Here is a 23,891-nt window from a genome sequence, read left to right as displayed (position 1 = left end):
TAAGATTTTGTCAATTATATGGTTAAAAATAATAATTAGTGCGTGTATATTTATATATTATATATTTCGACATTATTTATAAAGTAAAACTTTTAGCATTATTTTTTTCGTGGTTTCTCCTATAGGAATACTTCTATTATATTTATATTATATTATTACTACTACTATAGTAATAATATATAATATAATAATATAATAATAATGAGAATAATGATATGAAGAAGAGAAAGAAGTGGAGAAAGAAATACATTTATAGTTGTATTATATAAAATAATATTTGATATATAAGTATTCACTAATTTATGCATTTATATCGTAATAAATACATATCTATGTTGTATCGTATTTATCACGGATTATTATAATAAGTACCTTATTATCAAAAAAGAATATAAATGTGAGAAAATGAAAAATTTTAATTCACAATCTACTAGCATTATCTATTCTAAGCTAAATTAATCCGATTATTATGTTATGTGCGAGAGGGATATAACTTACTCAAGCTTATAAACTGATATGATAGTTCATGGCGTTGAGAGTGTTCCTCGATTGCGCTTGTAGTTCATAGTTTGTTCATACCTGTCGCTGAAGTCACACATGCTTCGAGAGAAAGACGATGAACTTCTTTAAAAAGAAGGTTTTTCAATCGGCTGATATACGTGAAGTTGATATATTGCACATACTTATTCAAAATACTCGCTCATTTAAATGCAACAAATTAACGCTCTTTTGAATTCGTATATATTACTTGTTATCATAACGAAGGTTTGTCGATACGTTAATTATATGTAATTACTACATATTTTCTAATGTAGGGCATCTTCCAATATATCAATTGATTTACAAATGAATAATTTTCATCAACATTTTTAAAGAGTTCTAATCATTGTTAATGATACGTTGTCATAACATATCAACATATGTGAGTGGCTGAGTACACATAAATATGTTGTAGCTATATATATATATATATATATATATATATATATATAGGTTTATATATATATAGGTATATATATATAGGTATATATATATATATATATAGGTTTATGTATATTGTATAGGTACCTGTATATTGTATAGGTACAATATACAGGTACAATATACAGGTACAATATACAAGTACAATATATAGGTATATATATATATATATAGGTATATATAGGTATATATATATATATAGGTATATATAGGTATATATATATATATATATATAGGTATATATAGGTATATATATATATATATAGGTATATATAGGTATATATATATATATATATATATATATATATATATATATATATATAGGTACAACATATATATATGTATATGTATATATATGTTATATAGGTGCAATATATAGGTACAACATATATATATATATATATATATATATATATATATGTGCATACATATATATGTTGCACCTATATATGTATATATGTTCAGGATATTTCTGTGTATATGATTTTAGCGATAAGTATGAACAAAATATGAACTAAAAACGCAATAGGGAAATTTACATTTTATGTAAAAAGATTCTTTGAATTTTCGTATAAAAACTTAAATCGATAGCAGTCAGAACAGTCGCAGTCTGAACCGAAGCTATCCGAAGAGCATGAAGAATCCGAAGAGGTGGTTCAAGAGACATCATTTTTGAAACAGCTCAGTTCATATTTATGACTTTTTTATTTCTTTTGTTGGTCCCATCTCCCTTCATTATACGATAAGACGAATTTCTGACTTTTCACTTGCCTAGTATATATATATACATATATATATACTATATATATACTATATATATATATATATATATATATATACATATATATATACTATATATATACTATATATATATATATATATATATATATATATATATATAGATATATATATATATATATATATATATATATATATATATATATATATATATATATATATATATGTACATATCTAGAGTAAAAACTGTTGTGCATACATTAAAGAAAAATTGAAGAAGAAAAGAAAAAGTTGAATAAAACTGATGTAGAGAAATTTTTTGTAGAAAATATCAATAACAACGATAAACTGGAAGATATAGGAGATTTTCAAATTGCAATAAATGTTTGTAGGGACAAAATGATTGTATAGAAACAAAGGAACTGATAAAAAGAGTTGTACTTTTTTAAGATTGCCATAATCAAATTAGATCGAGATAATAAATTATATATAATTAAAATGGTAATATATGTACAATTTATATATATATATATATATATATGCAATTATATACTTTATACAATTTATGTATATATATATATATGTACAATTATATACTTTATACAATTTATGTATATATATATATGTACAATTATATACATATATATATATATATGTATGTATTATATATATATTATATATATATTATATATATTGTATATATATTATATATATTATATATATTATATATATTATATATATTATATATATATATATATGTACATATATATGTATACAAAATATATATGTACATAAATTATACGAAAATGATATCCAAACGGAGAACTCTTACAAAAAGAAAAGGTTTCATCAAGATAGAAATTTAGTCTGACTATAAATCTACTTGTTTAGAATTATTCTCTCTAAATATGTCAAAATCGAGATAGATAGAGTGATAAAGAATAGGCAAAGATGTTCAAGTGTTTTTTCATGCATGGTTGGCCGTAAAATATAAACGTGCTCACCGTAAATATGGAAATTCTGCGATTATGTCACTAAGATCCTACTTTATGGACTTGGTCAGCGTTAAAGGTGGTAATAGGCGGTGATAAGCGGGGATAGGCGAGGATAGGCGGGGATAGGAACGATCGAAAATCTCCTCTTGCTCCTGTTCCGTACTACAGACATTCTCATTCAGCAACGTATAATAATTCATTTTATTTCATACTTATCGCCAAATTTGCATACACGTTTCGAGTGATAAGTGATGAACAGTTTTAACAAATCGGTCATTATACGCATAATAATATAATCCTATTGATATCAATTTCGTAAAATGATAGTCACGTGAATGGTATAATTAACGATAGAACGAGTTTAATCCTAACTTATATAAGATAGAAATTATTAATTTATATGTAAATATAAACGAGGATTAAACTGATATGTATAAAATTTATGATAAATTAATTCAAGATATTCATTTGAACGAAATATTTAATTTCTAATGTAAAACGTAGAATTTATATGTATAATTCGATTAGTAACGTAGAAATAGTATATTATATTATTAAAAAATTATTAGATTAATTTCACAATTTTCTTTTTTTTTCCACTCGTAGTATAAATCAAAGATTGAGTATAATGTAATTGATGGACAATTCATTATAGAGGATTAATTAACTTATTCTAATCTTATTCTATGGGTCTTCACATGCGGAAACCTCGACGTGGTGAAACCTGGGTAATCGATATTACTTGCGCGCAGTATCTATCTGATTATAAATCATGTAACGCAATTACTATCGAGTTAATCGGCTGCATAATCCCATGCATTTCAAAATTGTTTTTTTTCTTTTTTTCTAATCGTATCTAATCACTGCGTAAATATGTTACATATATCGTCTTGTATGAAATGGATCGAAAATTTTAATATTAATTTATCCACATATTTTTTTTCGTGTTTATTTTTCGTCAATATAAATACAAAAAATATGTAAATAATCTAGCAAAGCATTAAAGAAGTACATATGTACATATCATACAATAGATTTCCTTATTATAAACGAAACATCGAGCAACGCATGGGGTCTCTAAAATAAACTAAGAGAAGAGAGGGCTCGATCTTTGCTAGCGTTTGAGTTTATTTTCAAGAACACCGTCAAGGAGAGAGGACGTACAAAGGAATTCTGTCTTAGAATCAACTACGACGTCATTATTTCTGGTGAGTACTCGTTAAATTACGATTATTCCCAATGATTCTCATATTATTTATCAGTTTTATAATTTATAGTATTATTTATTTTATTGAAACATTTCGTTCGATCATCGGGCATACAAGAGACAATACAAAATAGTCTCGTATCTTGTAAGTTCGTTCAATAAGTTAGATAGAACGACGAAGTGAGAAATTAATATCCTTCCTGGTCCTTTGTCCCTTCCATGATCTAATGGCTCGATCAATTTGATGGAAGCGCGAATCGTAGCATCATGATGTATGATCCTGATTTATAGTTACCACCTGAACGGCAACCCTATCGTTGATTTCAAGATCCAATCTCAATTTCCATGAATAGCGTATACTCAGCTCCGACAAGCTACTCAAGCATGTCTCCTTCTTGCTCATTATACTCACGTCAGAAATCAAATATATGTTCTATCGTTTAATAATCTCTTATAGCTTACGTATCAAATTATTCTCTAGATTATAAAAATCGAGAACTTAAACTTTGATACTTGTATATAAGATATATGTGTATATTTATTCATTTATTTCTTTAACGTAAATAAAATTTCTGTATTCAAATATAAAGTAATTTTATGTTTGAGTACAGAGAAATATACAATCGAAAGAATAAAAAGTATATCTAGAGGAAAATAATAGAAAGTCTAACAAATGTTAATAGTAACATAATCAAATTAAATAACCCTTTCAAATGTGTCGAAAAATATTATTTAAGTTCTCATAGGAAAGTTCTATAGGCCGATTCAATGAAAAAGAATAAAAAAGAAGAGAAAAGTTTCAAATTAGTGAATGAAATAATTATCGATATAATTGGATTTATTACTTATTTATAACGTTATTAATTTAATTGATATTTTTTACGATATATTTATATATCGTAATATAAAAATATTTTTACGAGATCGTAATAATATTATTTTTTTTTAGAACTCTTGAGCCAACTTTTGATATGATTCTTCATTTAATTAATAAAGTAAATCATTAAGCAAGAGTTTTATTAAAAAATTTCCTTTCAAAGTATACATATATGTGTGTAATTCTCGTATACGAGATATAAAATACTAAAAAAAATTAAATTAAAGCTGTACCGAAAACAAGTTAGGAAAATAATTACGGCATGTAAAGGATTATATTCGTTTGTCAAAAACCTTAGAAAACTTTATTTATAACTCTTAATATAAAACAATGGCTTCGACATAAATGATATTTACAATTATTTCTCCGTAGTTTGAAACGAAACAAGATGAATAAGTTAAAAGATTTCATTTTCTCGGAGTAACGTATTTGCATTTATATAGGTTGACCAGAAGAATATAATGTTTGTACTTACATTGACGGGCATCGTCTGTAAGGGCGACGAAATAAGCTCATAAATATTGCACAATGTGCGTCCGTGTAAAAGCTTGCATTTAATTCTCCCTTGAAAAGAAACTCGCTGACAAAAAAAGAGAGAAAAAAAAGAAAGAAAGAAAGAAAGAAAAAAAACTGCTAATTAATAAAGCTAGAACCATTCGCGTCGGAATCTTTTCCTCTCGTTACCACCCAATTTTAGTTTACTTCCTGGACAAGATACAATTTTTTTTGCGAATTAAAATTAGATATCGTTAAAGCGTTCCTCTTTTGCAAGGAATTAACTGATGTTGCCGACTTAGAGGATTTCTCTTCGAAAGAAAGAAGAATCGTTTTAATCATGTTCTTTAAACGTCGTAAAGAAAATTTTTTCAGTTCATTTTGGTCTGTACGATGAGTTTGAAATAAAAAAAAAAGAAAAAAGTACAAAAGAAATAAAAAAAAGAAAAACAAAAAAAAATAAACGAGAGTGAGAGAGAGGGAGAAGGAGAAAGAGAGTGAGAGAGAAAGAGAAAGAGAATCAAAGTCTCGAGAAGGATGAGCGCATTAACGGGCAACCATGGAACGCAATTTGTCGAACTAAATTCCGCAATCCGTGGTAAAGAGAGAAAAAAACGAAGACATAGAGAGAGATAGATAGACAGAGAGAGGAAGAGAGAAAGAAAGAAATAAAGATACAAAGTGAGTGAAAGAGTAGAAGAGAAAGAGAGAAAGAGAAAGAGAAGGAACGAATTTACAAAGACCGTCAAGAGATTTCTACGTTGCCTCGCGTCCTACTAATTGTCTCGAGGTAGTCACAGCTGCGATATTGTCTCCTCAATTTCCGTGGACGACGATCCGAAGGGTGCAAAACGTTGAGCTGAAAAGCACCTTCCTTCTCTCTCTCTCTTTCTCTCAAGGTGGTTACACGGATCTGCATGCATATAAGAGACACCTCCTGTTAAATCACGAATATTTGCATATCTAGTAAGAGCCTCGAGGGGATGAACGAGGTGAGTTCTCTCTCCTCCTTCATGTTGAAGCTAGCTTTGAGTTTCGACTCCCCGTTAGGTACGACGATATATATTTCTATCTCTTTCCCTCTCTCTCTCTCTCTCTCTCTCTCTCTATATATATATATATATATATATATATATATATATATATATATTTATATATATTTATGTCTCTGTCTCTCTCTCTATTTCTCTCTCTCTCTCTCTCTCTCTCTCTCTCTCTCTCTCTGTATAGACTCTTGTTTGGATATATAATATATATATATATATATATATATATATATATGTATACTATATATAATATATATAATATATAATATATATATATATACACATATGTATATATGTACACATCTATGTGTATGGTATCAGGAGAGTAGCAACGGAATAGAGTATACGAGTCTCTGAATCGTTATTCAATTTCTATAAAGATAACGATATACTCAAAAAAAAAGAGGTATCTTCTTTAACAGATGATAGATTTTGATTCATATAAAATGAAATGAATGAAAAAGACAATGACAATGAATTGTTATCATATTTCAATATTTATTCATTAAAAGGTATATAAGAAAATTGAAAGATATAAATTGTGGTTATTTTATGATGTGACTAATGATAGAAATGGATTAATATCATATTAATTGATGATATGAAAAATCATGCAGCATTTCGGTTTTATAAATAAAATGCTTGAATTAATTTGGGTATACCAAATGAATATTTATAAAAGGGATAACATGTAATAGCCATTTAGTAAAAGAATTACGAGAACATTTTAGTAGATATCGTATTATATATTTTAAGATAATTAAAGATGATTTTACGTGATTTAATTATTAAAGATGATGATGTTATAATAATGATAAAAAAAAAAAAAAAAGAAATAGGAAAAGGAAAAATACACAGTTTCGTAGAGGTTACAAGAGGTTAACTGTAACAAGTTTCTTCTATTTTTGAGCTAATGCGACAAAGAAAATTCTAATAAGGCATAAAATCATGATTTCATATGTGACAATATAAATAAGTAATACGTGTAACGACATGATCAGCTTGACGTGATTATAATTTCTTTTCAACAAATTTAAAACAACGAAAATGCGTTCTCGTTTTACCCTTTACCAATATCACATCAGATCACGTAACAGCGTTGTGATATCATGTGACGTGATATTAATATATTTTAATCTTAAATCGGTACTAACTATCGACCTCATTAAGAACTATCCAACGATGCATAAGCGTGTATATCTTATCGTCCATACGTAATGTAATAAGTTCATAGTAATTTTGAAAGGCATTGTTCGCGATCACAATTATTATCCACGTAATCATAAAGCATAGTTACGAGAGTATGTGTCCTTCTCCGTCCTTCCTTCATCCCTTCAAACATGACTCAGCACTCTAATGCTATTTCCTGCTTTCTGCGTGTTGCTTTTCACAATTGCCCTTTCAACCTTACGAACTCTTTCACCCTTTTCGTCTTATGTGATTTCTTGATTCTTTCGAACGTGATCTTTCCTACGTGTTCTTTCTTAGCAGATAGATAGATAGAATTAAATTTGAACATTTCGAAGGGTTTATCATTGAAATGCATTTTTCACATTAATAATTTCATTCTTTTTAAAAACGCATTTAACAAGAAGATAATCGTACAGACGAGAGAGAGAGAGAGAGAGAGAGAAAGGGAGAAAGGGAAGAATTTAAAAAATGAGATTAAAATGAAATTTAACGCCGACTATGTATAATACTACTACACAGTGGGTTCTTGATTTCATGCTTTCCGTCGTTCCAAATTTTATTTGTCGTTAAAGGATGATTTTTAACTGGGATAAATATTACGTCATGTGGATGACCGACATTTTGGATTCATTCACGAAGTACGTAAAGTTAAATGGGGCGAAATATGATAGGACGATCATAATGTTAGTAATGAGCTTTTAAAATAACGTAATTTACTTTATAGAGATATTCGTTGTTTTAATTTATTTCTAACGATAACAACGTATAATCGATTTCTAAACGAAGTCTTATTCTCATTTACATTGTATTATTTTTCATCGACATACCATTCCCTTTTGCATTACGTGACTCTTATAATGCCATACGTAATAGTGTAAAATCAATTAAATAAAAAGTTTTCCTTTTTATTATATATACAAAGGTATAAGGGTCTCGAGATTAAAAATGATATGGCCTTCATTTGTTGGTAGATACGAGACCTCGGAGATCACCTTAGAGGAGAGATTCCCTTTTCCCTGGACAGTGAACTTTACTATTTTTATCTTTCTGATACTTCCTTATTCCCCCGGAGAAACATCAACTTTTTCATCTATATAGAAAATTTTTACTTTCATTTCGTTACATAAGAAATTAAACGGATTGTTAATTTATTAAAAGATGTAGTATATTTTATTAAAAAATTAATAATCTTGAAGGAAATATATTATACGAGAAATATTATTTGTTTTATATATTGTATTTTTATTGTATTATTAACGAAATTTTTTATTGAATGAAGTGTTCCATCTTTTTGTATTTTGACTAAAAATATTATCAAAGAAGGTTCAAATAACGTAGTAAAGCTTAATCCAAAAAGTTATTTTTATAATTTTATGATATTATAAAGGTAAATAGTAAAAAATTCAATTAATTGTCAGAATTTATTGAATAATTAATAGAAATAGAAAATGAAAAAGTTATGTATAATATAGAATGATCAAAATTAATTAATAATTAATTACGATGTAGTAAATACAATTAAAATAACAAAGCAGCTCAATTAACCTTTTACTTTAATTATGATGTGTCCGAAATGTGCTGTGAAAATTGCTACCAAATTTGTAAATATGGTAACAAGTTTTACTCACATTGTATAGCTACGCGTTCTAATTTAATACATATTAAATTTTACATTGTTACAAACATCAAATTGCTTGACATAAAAATTATTTAATGAAATAAGGTCAAAAATTTTTATGATGGGCAAGACGTGTACGATAATGAAGATATATGGAAAGTATATTGATCTTCATTTTATCTAATTATTCATTTTATCGAATTATTTTGACAAAAAAATAAAGTTCTAAGAAATGAAATAAATAAATTTTTCATTACGAATAAATAAACAAATATACTTTATATGTATAATTTAAAAACAATTTATTTACTTTACTAATAATATTTTCTCAGATGCATTTTCACATAACAATTTTATTATTTTAAATAGTTTCGTAATAGACAGCATTGAAAATTTATAAATAATGAGACGTAAATGGCACAATATTGCATTCTTAAAGAAGATATTTAGTATTTGCAACATATATTAATTAATCAAAATTCAAAATATAGTACGAGGTATAATATAGATAACTATGTATAGCACGTTTTTTATCAATTGGTAAATTAGTCGTAATATTTCCGTATCTAGATAGAAAAAACTGAAACTTTATAAAAGTACATATTTGAGTAGAAAGAATTTGAAATGAAATTGAAGTCCCCTTGTCGGGAAATGATTTTCATTTTTATCGTCGCGATGTTACGAACTGATCTAATAATACGTTAATAGCATAGGAAGGTACAATGAAAATACGTGGTAATCATCGGATTTGTTGGAATTCGTAAATAAGCGACTTCGAACACGTCGGATAGGAACTGAATTCATCAAGGTAATCTCGTTAACCGTGCGAATCCATTTTAGGATTTCGAAAAGAATTTTCAAATCCAGCTTTTTCAGATAATACATTCGAACAGAGAGCATCTCGATGAGTATAAATAATTACTATCTATATATTCCTTCCCATACGTTTCATCTTAACGAGATAGGATTGAAATAAAGATCAAAGTTTCGCAATAATTTTGCATAAATAAATAGCTAAAAGAGATTTCGCAATAATTTTGCATAAATAAATAGCTAAAAGAGATTTAACGATAAGAATTTGGTCTTGAAATGGGAGAAACTTATAGTAACTTTATATATAACGAAATTTGACCAGAAGTGTTTCCTCAAGAACAAGTTAAGTTCACCTAATCGATAGAGGTATCCTATCGCCTCGTTCAATTTACTCGGGTAAATAAGGTTTATAATGTAGTCTCCGGCATAGAATACGGTTGATTGAAGGCACGACTGACGTTTCTATCAGAATCTTGGTGCGGAGTAGAGAAATTGCATTTCGCGGTACGTGAAAGAAGAAAAGAAAAGTGGAAAAGAAGGAAAATAAAAAAAAGAGAGAGAGAGAGAGGAATAGATTGGAAGATAAAAAAAGACGTCGATGTAACTTGGACATTTTCGAAATGGTGTGAGCGATCTTTCACGTTGTTCGTACAAAATATCATAGGGATTCCTATTTTTCTTCGTTCGAAGGAATGAAGTAGAGAGGAAAAGAAAGAGAGAGAGAGAGAGAAAGAAAGGAAAAAAAAATGCCGCGATTTCTCACGTCGATGACTTTAGAAGATAGCCATAGCTTGGAACGCGATATAAAAGACATCAGAAAGAAGGTTGCTCGAAACGATGCCGCTTGAAGAAGTACCTGTAACTGCTCGAAGAGAACCATCTCTTCCGGTCCACCTCAGTTTTTATCATCTTCTCTTTTTTCTCTCTTCCTCTTTCTCTTTCTCTCTCTTTCTATCTCTTTTCGTATCTCTTATTCTATCTATCTATTTATCTATATATCTATTTATTTATCTATCTATCCGTCCATCCATCCATCCATCTATCTATATATCTATCTGTTCTTTTCTCTTTCTTATTTCCTTTCCTTCACTTTCAATGATTTTCTAAGTTTTTCCCCCGTTCGAACAAAAAATGTTATTTCTAAAGAAAAACTTTCTTTCTTTATTTCCTTCTTCCGTTTTTCTTTTCTCTCTTATTCCATCTTCTACGTCTTATCGACCACGCCGACGAATTACGATGTACTCGCGTAGGTCGACTTGTTTGCATTCACTTATTTCCATTCTGCAACGATACTAAGTATCTACTCTCAACTTGAAAAGTAATTTTTCGAAACGTTTATTTTGATTAAAAACCTCGTTTAAATATTAACTTTTTTCTTCTTTTTTTTTTCTTCTTTTTTTTTTTGTAGTTTCGACTTTAAAAATTCAAGTACAAATGTTCTAAACAAATATTCTTCTGCATGAATATTTGCTGTTTTGTCTCTCTTTTTCTTTTTTTTTTTAAATGTTTATTTAATACTTTGAAAAGTTATCTTTCGTATCGCGTATTAAATCATAATCGATAAATTAATAGGTAAGAAAAATGTTCCTACAAAAACTTCGTTAATTGGATGATATCCCTTTAATTTTTTTCTCTCTCTCTCTCTGAAGGTTTTTGCGTATCAGGATTAATCTTACGTGAAAATCGAACGAACATATGAATCATGAGTAAAATCGTTTTATTTGTAAAAACATTTTAATCCTAGAAATCAAAGCGTATTTATTTGATGATAAATTGGAATTATCTTCGTTATCGTTTGAATACTCGCTCGATCGTAGAGAAAAGTAGACGTAGAAAATTGATCGTACAAGCGTATTACGGAATCTCATTAAAATTTCTCACTTACGATCAGGTGGTTGAGATTTTCGAAATGCGTTCGTAATCAAATTCTCTAAAGCATGTCAAAAGGTTGTGGTACATTAATAATTTCGCGCTTTTCGCATGGAACAATAACACTAATGGGCAATATTTGGCCGATATCAAAATTCACGTTAAACAGCGGAAAATACGAACTAGGATAATGAGAAAGGAAGAAAAATAATGAGATGTCATATGAGTCATACTATAATTATAATCGATTCAATTACGCGCGTAGTTCGTACTATTAAAACGTTATCGTTTATTGTAATCATTGTCTTTTCCAATTATCAATCAAGTTGTATAATAATAATTATATAATACAATATTTATTATTATTATTATTATTATTATTATTATTATTATTATTATTATTATTATTATTATATCTTAACAAATAAATTCATTAAGTGTTAGATTCGACTTCGTTCATATGTAGTATCTACTCCATTAATTAAATTTCGACAAGAATTATTTTTAATTCCACATTAATAAAGCGATGAAATTTAATTAAAGCATATCTGATTCTATTTATTTTCAGATAATACGAATTTTAATATGGGAATTTTTTGTTCATAAAATTATGAAATATTTTTAGGAAGGGAAAGAGTCAAGTGAATCGATTCCGATCCTCGGTAAACGAACGAAATAGGATGGAAGTTTATTTCCTAATTAATGGATAGATTTTGATGGATGATTGAACAGCTGGAATGAAGTAATTACAGCAGAGATATTCGAGGATATTTCGATCATATGAAATAACATTAACAAAGTCAAAGTGTATTTCATAAATGAGGATTGGAGGGTGTAGAAGAAGATGTTGCTTGGTTCGATGTTAGTTCGAACGTGTCAATGGACACGAAAATGGATTTCCCAGTATCCTACGTAGCAACGCCTTAGACACCTAACGATCGATGCGAAGCACGATACCAAATCAAAGAGCTTCCTGCGCTTGATTTGCATGCACGACGCCATCGAGTCTCGTGTTCGATCTTGGACAGGATACAATGTATACCTCGGTGTATCTTCTACTTATCACATTGTGATCATGGTCAACGTGATGTAAACGTACTAACATTGTTTTGCTTTTCTATACATAGAATGGTATATTTTGCTTTTGTTGTTAGTCGTAAAGTAATAAAACAGAAAAAGTATTATTAAAATTAATCAATGAATATTAATTATTTTTAATTAACATTCATAACACGTTTCGCGATAGTTTTTTTACGATAAGGAATATAAAATAGAAATCCAATATTTTCAAATAGATGCTTTCGAATCATATCTTCTTCCATCATCCATATAAGTAATCCTCAATTCTTGCTAATACTTTCACGAAACGTAAATTCTTGTTATGATTATCGTGTCAAGGGAACTTCTTGTGTAAAATGGTACAGTAGAAAGCGTTAAAAGCCGGACATTCGCGATCTATCTCGTGGGAGATGAAGGTTCGAGCTTGACATCGTATGATACCGTAGAACATTCCAAAATATCCATTTATATATATGTATATCTATATATGTATACAAGAAAGAGAGAAAGAGAGAGAGAGAGAGAGAGAGAGAGAGAGAGAGAGAGAGGAAGTAGTCGAGAATTTCTGATGAATATCGCACTCGTCCCAACGATGGTGCATCATTTTCGCGTAATGTGCTTTACTCCGTAATAGCACTCGGTGGTTCTACTTGCAATTCCATAATGCGAAATGTTCGGTAAGTTAGTGAGGCAAGGTATTAGCCGTGTCTCGGAACCTGAAGTCACGCTCTTTTCTGCGGGAAAGCAAGTTGGGAAATCCGCAAAGCATGGGAAAGCAAAACGGGACTCGGTTCTCTAGATGGCACCTAGTATTCATCAACCGGTCGAACCAGAACGATAGAGAGAGAGAAAGAGAAAGAAAGAAAGAAGAATGTATGAGAGAGAAAGATATAGAGAATATGTACGTTAGACAAAGAGTGTGTGTGTGAGAGAAGGAGAGAAAATATACATATGCGTGAAAGGAAGAGAAATTCGTTGTTAGGTGTCCTTGCTAGCGCAAGACCCTTCATCCTAGCAACTAATGCATTTCTCTTGGTGCTGCACCTGCCATACCGACTTAACCGAGCGTAAGAACGTGCATAATGCATAAGAGCTAGTACGCGTAAGCGTATGTAACTGTATCGCAGTAACTGTAGCTGTATGTACATTCCATCTCTCTCTCTCTTTCTCTCTCTCTCTCTCTCTCTCTCTCTTTCTCTTTCTCTTTCTCTTTCTCTCTCTCTCTCTCTCTCTTTCTCTTTCTCTTTCTCTCTCTCTTCCTCTTTCTCTCTTTCTCTCTCTTTCTCTCTCTCTCTTTCTATCCTTACATGTACCTTATCACGCTTTATCCTCCTTTAGTCTCGTTAAGCTCCACGAACTCGCAAGCATAATCTTCGTGAAGTGTCAAAAATTTGGAGCTTATAGAAGATTAAGTTGAATACGAATACTTGATGATTGAAAAAATTCATTCGGCGTTATTATCGCTTAAACAAATTAATTAGGGTTATTATATACGTATATCGTTATATTTTTATTTACAGTTGATTTTTAATCGATAATCGATTTTCTTTAGAGGTCGATCAAGTGTGATTGGATTATTGATTGGGATGTAATAGATTGTTATGGTTTTTTATTCGATTATCTTGTTTATTTCAGTAATGGAAATCAGATATTGATCGGTAATCATTAATGTTTACGTAACAAGTACTTATAACTCTAAGAAACATTTTTTTCATTGGATATTAGACGTTATTTCAGAGATTGTTGAAAAAATAAAAGATGTCAGTATGACAGGTATCCGATGACTTTACGGATAGTTAGCTTTTATATGGTTGGTCGAAAACTGAGAGACAAAGTTTTGCTGTTTCTCTTTCTCACTTTCTCTCTCTCTCTCTCTCTCTCTCTCTCTCTCTCTCTACCCATAAACAGTTTAGTAATCCAGAGATAAAATAACTTCCTTCGATCGCCGGTAAATTGCTCCGACGAACTGGAACTCTTGAGAACTTTACTCTTTCGGTTTATGGTTGGACCGTGGTTTTCATTGCTCTCCTTTGATCTTAGTGCGCCAATGGAATTATACATTTCTGAAGAAAGTTAGTAGGATCTCTATTTTGATTTTGAAGTTACACATTTTGGAATTTGAAAGTTCGACGGTACACTGGCTAAAGTTGGCAGATGTTTAAAAATGAAAATAACGATATTCTAAAGATTTCGAATTTTAATAAAAAATGAAGTGTCGCGTGTTTGCTTTTTTCTTCACAAATTTAAACCTGTCTATATTCGATATTAATAATAATTAGATTAATTATAGACACACACACATATATATATATATGTGTGTGTATATATAATATATATATAGTTTAATTTAAAATTTATAATATTATCTGAATAAAATTAATAGAATTACTAAAAAAATTAACAAGATTACATTATATATGTATTGTATATATTATATATATTTATGACTAAATATTAATAATATTATTATTATGTATATTTTTATTCTTTTATTATATAATAGTATATGTCATAATATTTGAGAGATGATATAAGAAAGGATGATGTGTAAGAATCTTGTATATTTTTTCCCTTAAATAGAACGAGAAAAGCAAAAATAATGGTGCAGGTACGTATGGAGTAACAAAAATGAAGAATGATTTATAACATTGGTACTAAAATTCTCGACACGATTGTTCATTATTACTTATTTCTAGTTAGTAAACGAGATTTTAAAAGCGCGATAAAATTCATTAAAAACATTCGGATTTCTCTGACGAATCGTTCTCTTCCACTCGCTCGAGCATCGAATAGTTATAGTATCAACGAGTGTGATAGGTCATCGATCGTTTAACTTTCGTGCATTCTTCATAGCAAATTTTGCGATCGTATATTGATCAACGTATGCGATACATCAAATTTCTGTCAATCCCAGTCACGCGTTTCTCGCGATTTCTATAGGAAAACTTTTGATAAGAACGGAAAACCTTCTACGATCGATCGGTCAAAACTGCGACCAGAAAACGTGTAAACGATCGATCATACTCGTCGAATGAAAATTTTTCGAATGATTTTTTATATACATCCTACAAAGAACTATTAAATATTCTCTATATTCTATCGTTATCGACATTTTCAATACCTTGTTTTAAAATGAATGAATTAATATTTTTCTGTATATTCACGATGTCTTTAGTAATTACATTGAGAACGAAAATACAGAAGATTTTATTATTGTACGTTGATTTTTATAAGAAAGAATAATTCAATGCAAAAAGAAAATATATAATAATTTAATAAATATATTGATATAATTATGTATAAATATTATTATTCCACAGCTTTTTTTACGATTCGTTAATTTATTTGCATTTTCTAACATTTTATGAAGTACACGCGTACACAGCTTTTATAATTTTCGCACAGTGCTTAGGGAATTTCCTTTCGCTAACAAATATTCCAATTTGCACTCTGTATTATACCATGAAATTAAGTGAACCTTGTTTGGTTATTCACCCATTTCAAATTGTTCGAATTGAACTGATATCCGATCATACATACATATATATATATATATATATATATATATATATATATATATATATATATATGTATATATATATATATGCGTGCAGACAAATGCGATACAAATATGTACATACAAATTTTCAAGTGTGAAATTACATTAAATATAATTAAAATTTTATGAAGACAGTTAACGTTTGAATGTTTTCTGAAGATATTAATATTTTCATCCATACAAATATTACGTATGCGATGTTTACTTTTATACTTTCTCATTTATTTATTTTTATATATTATGGACCAACGTTTCTCAACTTTTGATCATGGACTAATTTAAATAATATACAGTGATTTTAGTCAACCAATTGATCCATCAAATGATTTTAAGAATATTATTTCATAAATATATGGGCCTTCGTCATCATTAGAAAGAAATATATTCAAATATATGTCATAAAAGTCGCATGAAACATTTAAAATCTACTTGTTCGCAAAGAGATCTCTGTAGTGTAAGGTATTAAACAACACTGACGATTTTAGGTATATAGATAGGCAGATTCGCAACAGGTTTGTAAGTAGATATCGATATAGGTGAGTGTTAGCGAAGTACAAACACGTGCCCACGTTAGTACATTTACGTTAGTAGTAGCGTTGATATCTAGTCAGCATGTGCATTAAATCTATTAAGGTTTCGATGCACTTCGATCGGGGTGATCACTTATCTATAAAGGCTTCTATATTGTGAATTCTCTATGTTGCGTGTGTGGTATATATATATATATGTATATGTGTCTGTATAGCATCAACAAAAGGGACTCAGAAACCCTTTCGTGATAGATATCCCATCGGGATTCGGTTCGTAAAGCGAATGTTGATGTGATCGCGAGGATGTATTCGAAACTACATATGTAAGCCTTGTGCGATAGACAGAGACAGAAGGATAAAGTGAGAAAGAGAGAGACAGAGAGAGAGAGAGAGAGAGAGAGAGAGAGAGAGAGAGAGAGAGAATTTAATGGGAAAATTCAATTAGTCGTTGGTAGAGCAAAAGCTTTTTCGTATTTGTTCAGCCATATTTCCATGAAAATTTATCGACACCGGATATACGTTTGATATTTGTAAACGCGACTCCAGATAATCCTCATATTTTATCGTTTTATCATCATTTTCACAATTTCCGAATATTTATAGGTAATCTCAAAGGATCGCTACATCGTAACCCAACCGACTAGCCGAATCTATCCTTTTTATTCCCCTTCTATCTATTCTCGGTGAAAACGAACTTTTCTATTACTGTTCGGCCCTTGCCCTCTTCAATCGGGAAATCGAATGACCGGGCCAACACGTGAAATACAATGTAATCTGTTCACTGTCGATACGGTATCTCGTGTACTTACAATTTATACTTGTCCGGGGAACAGCTTTCATCTATCGGGAGATGTTAAACTCGGTTTTCCTCATTTACGAAAAACAACATTCATAGAATTATATTCAGAAATTTTCCCGCGTTTCATAGATTTCTCATAATTTAACCAATTTTAGAAAGATATGAATGTGAAAATATAATATAAAATGGAAAATAATTCGTTCTCGAAAAAAGTAAGAAATAATATTGATAATCATTGATTCTTTCGACCAATATTTTTTACTAATGAACGAAAGTAATAAGAAAATAATCTATTTGCGAATGTTAGTAGATTATCCATGTAACTTTATTTGAAATTATAATTTTTATCTCTATCTTCAAATTGAATTTGTACGTCGCGTAATAAAACGATAAAACTTCGAGGATCGATATTTGAAACACCAATGGTTTCCTTAAGGAAATAAAATAAAAATTATTTAAAGTTTCTCTCTCTCTCTCTCTCTTTTTCTCTCTCTCTGCTTCATCATTTATCCAAAAAATTTCAAGTTCCATCTTTACGTTCACACGAATTCGCTCATTTTCTTAGAACTATAATATTATTTAACTTGAGAAGAGATTACTTGAGTGCCAAGATCCCTGACGTGTCTGAAAATAAAAGATAGAAGATATAACTTATATGTTATAGTCACGCTGCTACACCTTCGAATTTTGCAACTGACGAAAGCTTCCCATAAAACAAGATTTCTATGTGTAGTGGTTTCCAAGCGTAGATGTATTCATGGAATTTTTCTCTATGTGTTTCTTTTTATATCTATAGATATAGATAGATACAGCAGTGTCCTCTATCTTTCTATCTCGAATCTATCTTATATATATATATATCAACGTAGGTAAATCTCATTGGATCGATATCTCGATAAATCGTTCGACATACGAATAGTCGGTTCTCTTATTGCATCTGTCTCTATATAGGATCTATTTTCAATCCTATTTTCTACGGGAACTAGAACTAGAAAAGTTGTAGATATAGAAGTTTTATCAGTTTTTAAACATTTTTCTCGTTCATATTTCTCGAAATACTCTCTTTTTTTTTTTTAGCAACGAATGAATCTTTTTAATCATCTACTGCTTCTTTTTTTCAAATTATATACCTACATACAACAGAGTAAGGACGTTCTGATTCTTATCGACGAATTACTTAGGTCAGTAATATTTTCATTTTATCCAATGCTCGTATTGTTAAATTTTTCTCGACTTATGGGAACTTTAACTCGCGGTTCATTATCGCGGAGAAAAGTTTTCAGTAAATAACTTTGCAAGAAATGAGAAGATAGATATATCATTTGTAATTTAAATGCAATTTCACGCCGACTATATTTATCAAGACTCAACGAACGAACGGACGAACGAACGAACAAACAAACGAATGAACGAACGAACGAACGAACGAACGAACTGAAGAATGTAAACGGGGACACATCATTGTCTGCATTTCTGATGATCGTTAATCACAGTATATCGCCTTTCCGATCACGTTATCTTTAGTTTGATAGTCAAAATTCAACGGGAGTTGAATATATTGTTAAACATTTTCGTGAATAGGTTATTCATCAATGATATTGTTAATGTGAACTCTCATTTATTTTAAGTGCTTTTTTGTTCGGAAGAAACACATAGGGATATACAGAATCCATTCGTTGAATAATATACTTTACATGATGTATTTTATAAAACACGTACTACTGTATTACTTCGTTATTCGCGATAAATCGATAAAGTTTTAATGTACCAGAATTATGAACTTTGCTATCGCTTGGAGAGTGATTGTTGACTAAATGTAAAGATTGATTTGTGATATTCGATAGACGGATGTAACGTTGTTTTCTTCCTAAAAAACTTTTTTAATATTTTACACGTTTCAGAGCGTATCGATCACGGAAGTGATCGAGAAAGAGTATACTTTCGTTTTATTTATTTCTTATTTTTCTCTCTTTTTTTTTTTATTTATTTATTTTTATTTCTTTATTATAAACTTTTTTAATCCAATATAGTCATCAGGATGTCTTTTCTAACGTATAGAAAATGTGGAGAAAAATATCATCTCGTATGGCTAGGCACGTTCAGCTCGTACAAAATCGAAATATAAATCTTACATCGCACTTGTCGTCATAGCAAAATTCATCATATTCCAGCGGATGTGAAGGTTATTGGAAATTTTCAATTATCATTCTTTACTGAAACTTTAATTTTATATTTAAGATAACGGAATAATAATAACGCGAGTTAATATAAAAATGTATACATATTTCATAATTATTGAACACATACTTTTTATACGGATAAACATAATATTAATAATAAATATATTAATTTAAAGTATATATGTATATGTACATATATATATATATACACATACACACACACACAGATATATATATATATATATATATATATATATATATATATATATATATAAAAGTAAATATGAATAATAATTCTTCAAGATCGGTGAATTCTTTCAGACAAGTAAAATTTAATTAACTTGAATACATACGTATGCACACGATGGTTAAAAAAATGTTTCTACTTGCCAATCTTCTGCTTAATGTTCACACAAGAATAACCATAATAATGTAAAGTAATAAATCATATTCTTTTCGCGAGCTACGAATCGCTTAATTAATTTATAACGAGTTAGCACAAGTTGTCGACTGATAAAGCTCGCTTATTAATCATCGTTGAACCTTTGTAAAGGTTATTCATTCTGTTACCTTTTCTCTCCCTCCCACTATTCCTCCCTCTCACATTTTCGTGAGAGTTCAACGCTCTTTTCTCTTTTCCTTTTCAATCAGCTAACGGCTAAACGCTGAAACTTTCATTCAAACCATTGAGAACAGAAGTGCTTTTCGTATAAAGTCCGTTCCCGTAATCATTCATTTATTCTTTCTCTCATAGCCTACCATTCATATTGAAACGTTAAAATTGATAAAAATTTTTAATAGCTAAAGCACTCTTTTAACCTTTTTTGGTGACGATTTTTTGTAAAAGTTAAAAAACGTTTATTTTGATGTTGTTATATTTTATTCATTTTAAATCGATTGCAATCTACACTATATTTACGAAACTCTCAATCAGTTTGATGGATTTTAGTAAAAATAAATATATAATCAAAACCTTTAAATCTATCTGTAAATCTAACGTTAAACAAATACAAAGAAAAAAATAATAAAACGTTAGAAATGTAATTTCCAATAGTAGAGAGCATTATAAATATTAGAATTTTCAAAAGTGCAAATACGTATCAGTGTCCCTGAAGAACTTTATTATTGGTTTATGGTTCACTTTTGTTTTTTTTTCCTCCCATTGTCCGATCTTTTTCTTGGTTGTCTTACAATCGTAAATTAATTTCAATACTTTCAATGATTTTCGTATCGTTTTTATTTTTTCTTTTTCTTTTTTATTTCTTTTTTTCTTTTTCTGAATCACTTATTCGATAATGAGAACTTAAATTCGTACGTGAGGCATTAAGTCGTAAAAAGAGAATAGGAACGAACGATCGATTTCGAAGCATCCAATAAGACGATGTTTCTCGATGAAGATGGTGTTGATCGGGTGCCGAACGGGCATGCCGCCCGTCTCAATTGTACTCTCGAACGAAATTCCATGCGGTTCAATGCGAAGTGCACTCCGACACGTATGCGTAGTAGTAGCATAGTAAAGTCGGTTACATTTCGAGATTAGGAACGTACTGGTTAGGAGTCTTATAAAAGGTTTCACCCTGATACCTTTCACATGTGCGAGGAGGATCTTTTTCAAGGAGTTTAAAATCTTCTCTCTTTTTTTTCTTCTTTTCTTTTCGTACCACTTTATGTCGCAACAAATCTCTATCACGATCCGAACTGATCCCATGATTTAGAACAGATCCCACGAGTTTCAATGGTTCGTTAATGTAAAGTAGTTTCAATGATTAAGAACAAGTGTTAAATGATTCAGTAAATTTAATAAAATTTTTAATAGATTTTATAGTGATATAGCCTACTGATATAGATACTATTTTACTTAATTTTATATTTTCCGATGATCTAGCATCGGTGATTATTTATCTGGAAAAAATTAATTTATCTCGTTCTGTGTCATCATGTAACAATAATATTTTACTTAGTTATTAAAAAAAGTATAAAATATCTCAATAAAAAAGATATATGACTTACAATTTTATAATAATATTTTCCAATTGTTAAAAACAATTCGATTTTTTTTTACATTACTATCGAATGAAGTTCTAGCCATGGTTAAACGTATCTCTAATTAAGAAAAAATTATTTATATTGATCGATTCATTTAAATATGAAAGTAAATCACTGGATAAATTTTCCAATTGAAAGCTCAAATGTTTGGTTTTGTGGCGTGAAAAAAATGTTCGCTTTTGTCAACCATCTATATTTTAGGTGTGTTAACTTTTCAGAAAGTAGTTAGTCAGTTATCTCGGACGTGGAAACTACCGTATCTACTTTCTTTCGTTTGCAGGTGCCATTAAAGAAAGTTACTCGAACAATGACTGAGTTCGTCGACGATCCAACCAGTCGATCGAGTTAAAGCGATCCACGAAAGTCTCGAAGAGCTTTAATTGCACTTGAAGGCCTTTGAGAGGCCAATGTACCTACACCATCTAACGTCGACTTCATTCGACCGTAAATACGACTAAGCTTTTGTCTCAGAGACCCTGCATTGCGGCTTTGTCTTTTATTTCGTGAGGAACGAAAAAAAGAAAACAGAAAAAGAAAAAAGAAAAGAAACAGAAAAGAAAAAAAAGGAATAGAAAAGAAAAAAAAGGAAATTTCTTGCTATTTTTAACGCGAACCGCTTTAAACTTACTCTCTACTTTTCACTTCGCTCTACGTCCATCTCACGAAGCAGATTGGTTTACTTAACAGATAGTTTCGTTCGTTTGTTTGCTTTCATTGCTGTATGTTAAAGATTAAATCAAAACGATTAATAGAACGAGAAACGAAGGAACAAATTTTGTTTGGAATTCTATGGTTATTTAATATTGTATTTATATAATTTTATTTTTTATTAAATATTTTTATAGCGATGAATCGCGTTGCTTTTTTTCATTTGAATTAGTGACAGATAAATAGAGAGAGAGAGAGAGAGAGAGAGGAGAGAGAGAGAGAAAGAGAATAAGAGAGCGAGAGAGAGAGAGAGAGAATAAGAGAGCGAGAGAGAGAGAGAGAGAGGGAGAGAGAAAATATGTAAGAATATACTTTTATGAATATATGAATAATGCATATATTCAAAAAAACTTTTCTCAACTTTATTTAAAATCGAACTAATAAATCCGTTTAGCCGAGTTACTTACGTAAGTACAATACTTTAGTACAGCCAGAATAGTCATTATTACTAATACCTAATTAATAAGGATTTAGGGTATTTAGTAGTGATTATTTTTTGGTTTTGTTAAAGTATGCTGGATTTATTTGATATTATATCCTGATTTTGAATTTAACATTGTTTAGTTTATTATATTCGATAAGGATTTGGGATATTTAGAAACTCATTAATTATTTAGAATATTCAGAAACTAATGCATTATTTGTTGGAGATATTCAAATGTTCTCGATTCAATATATATATATATATATATATATATATATATATATATATATATATATATATATATATATAGTATTCGTGGTTTGATGAATTTAAAAATTTATCAAACATTGCACATATGTTATAATATAATTGACAACATTGATATTATGTCTCTTTGAGATCCATTACTATTGCAGTCCATGTTAATAAATAAAATAAGCAATGTTATCAATCGATTTATATTTTCGAAATTCGATAAATTCATCGATATTTTTGTTAGGTAAGATATACTGTATATGAGCCTTGTATATTCGATTAGTTTCAATAAACAAATTTTATATTTGTATTTTTTAATTTTATCACAAAGGACATGCTATATATCTACCATTATACGGTTTTAATTTATTAACGGTCCATAAAGTAAGTAACTTACCAACTTTGAAGTTTCGGGACATCGTAGTTCATATGTTATCTACATATGTTCCTACATTTTCTTCTTATAACGAGGTAAAATGTTCAAAAAGTTGAAATAATATA

The 23,891-nt window shown here is 29.3% G+C and overlaps 1 long non-coding RNA gene across 1 annotated transcript in view; it reads left to right on the top strand.

Moving 5' to 3' along the window:
• Positions 1-3,772: 3,772 nt before the first annotated feature.
• The window catches only part of LOC124425109, a 30,857-nt gene continuing 10,738 nt past the window's right edge, over positions 3,773-23,891 (top strand). The window contains exon 1 of the long non-coding RNA XR_006942430.1: positions 3,773-3,922. This is a non-coding gene — a long non-coding RNA (uncharacterized LOC124425109). The remainder of the gene's footprint in view (positions 3,923-23,891) is intronic.

The sequence above is a fragment of the Vespa crabro genome, chromosome 6 (assembly GCF_910589235.1).
Source record: "Vespa crabro chromosome 6, iyVesCrab1.2, whole genome shotgun sequence".
Taxonomy (NCBI): domain Eukaryota; kingdom Metazoa; phylum Arthropoda; class Insecta; order Hymenoptera; family Vespidae; genus Vespa; species Vespa crabro.
This window is presented reverse-complemented; position numbering and strand designations above follow the sequence as displayed.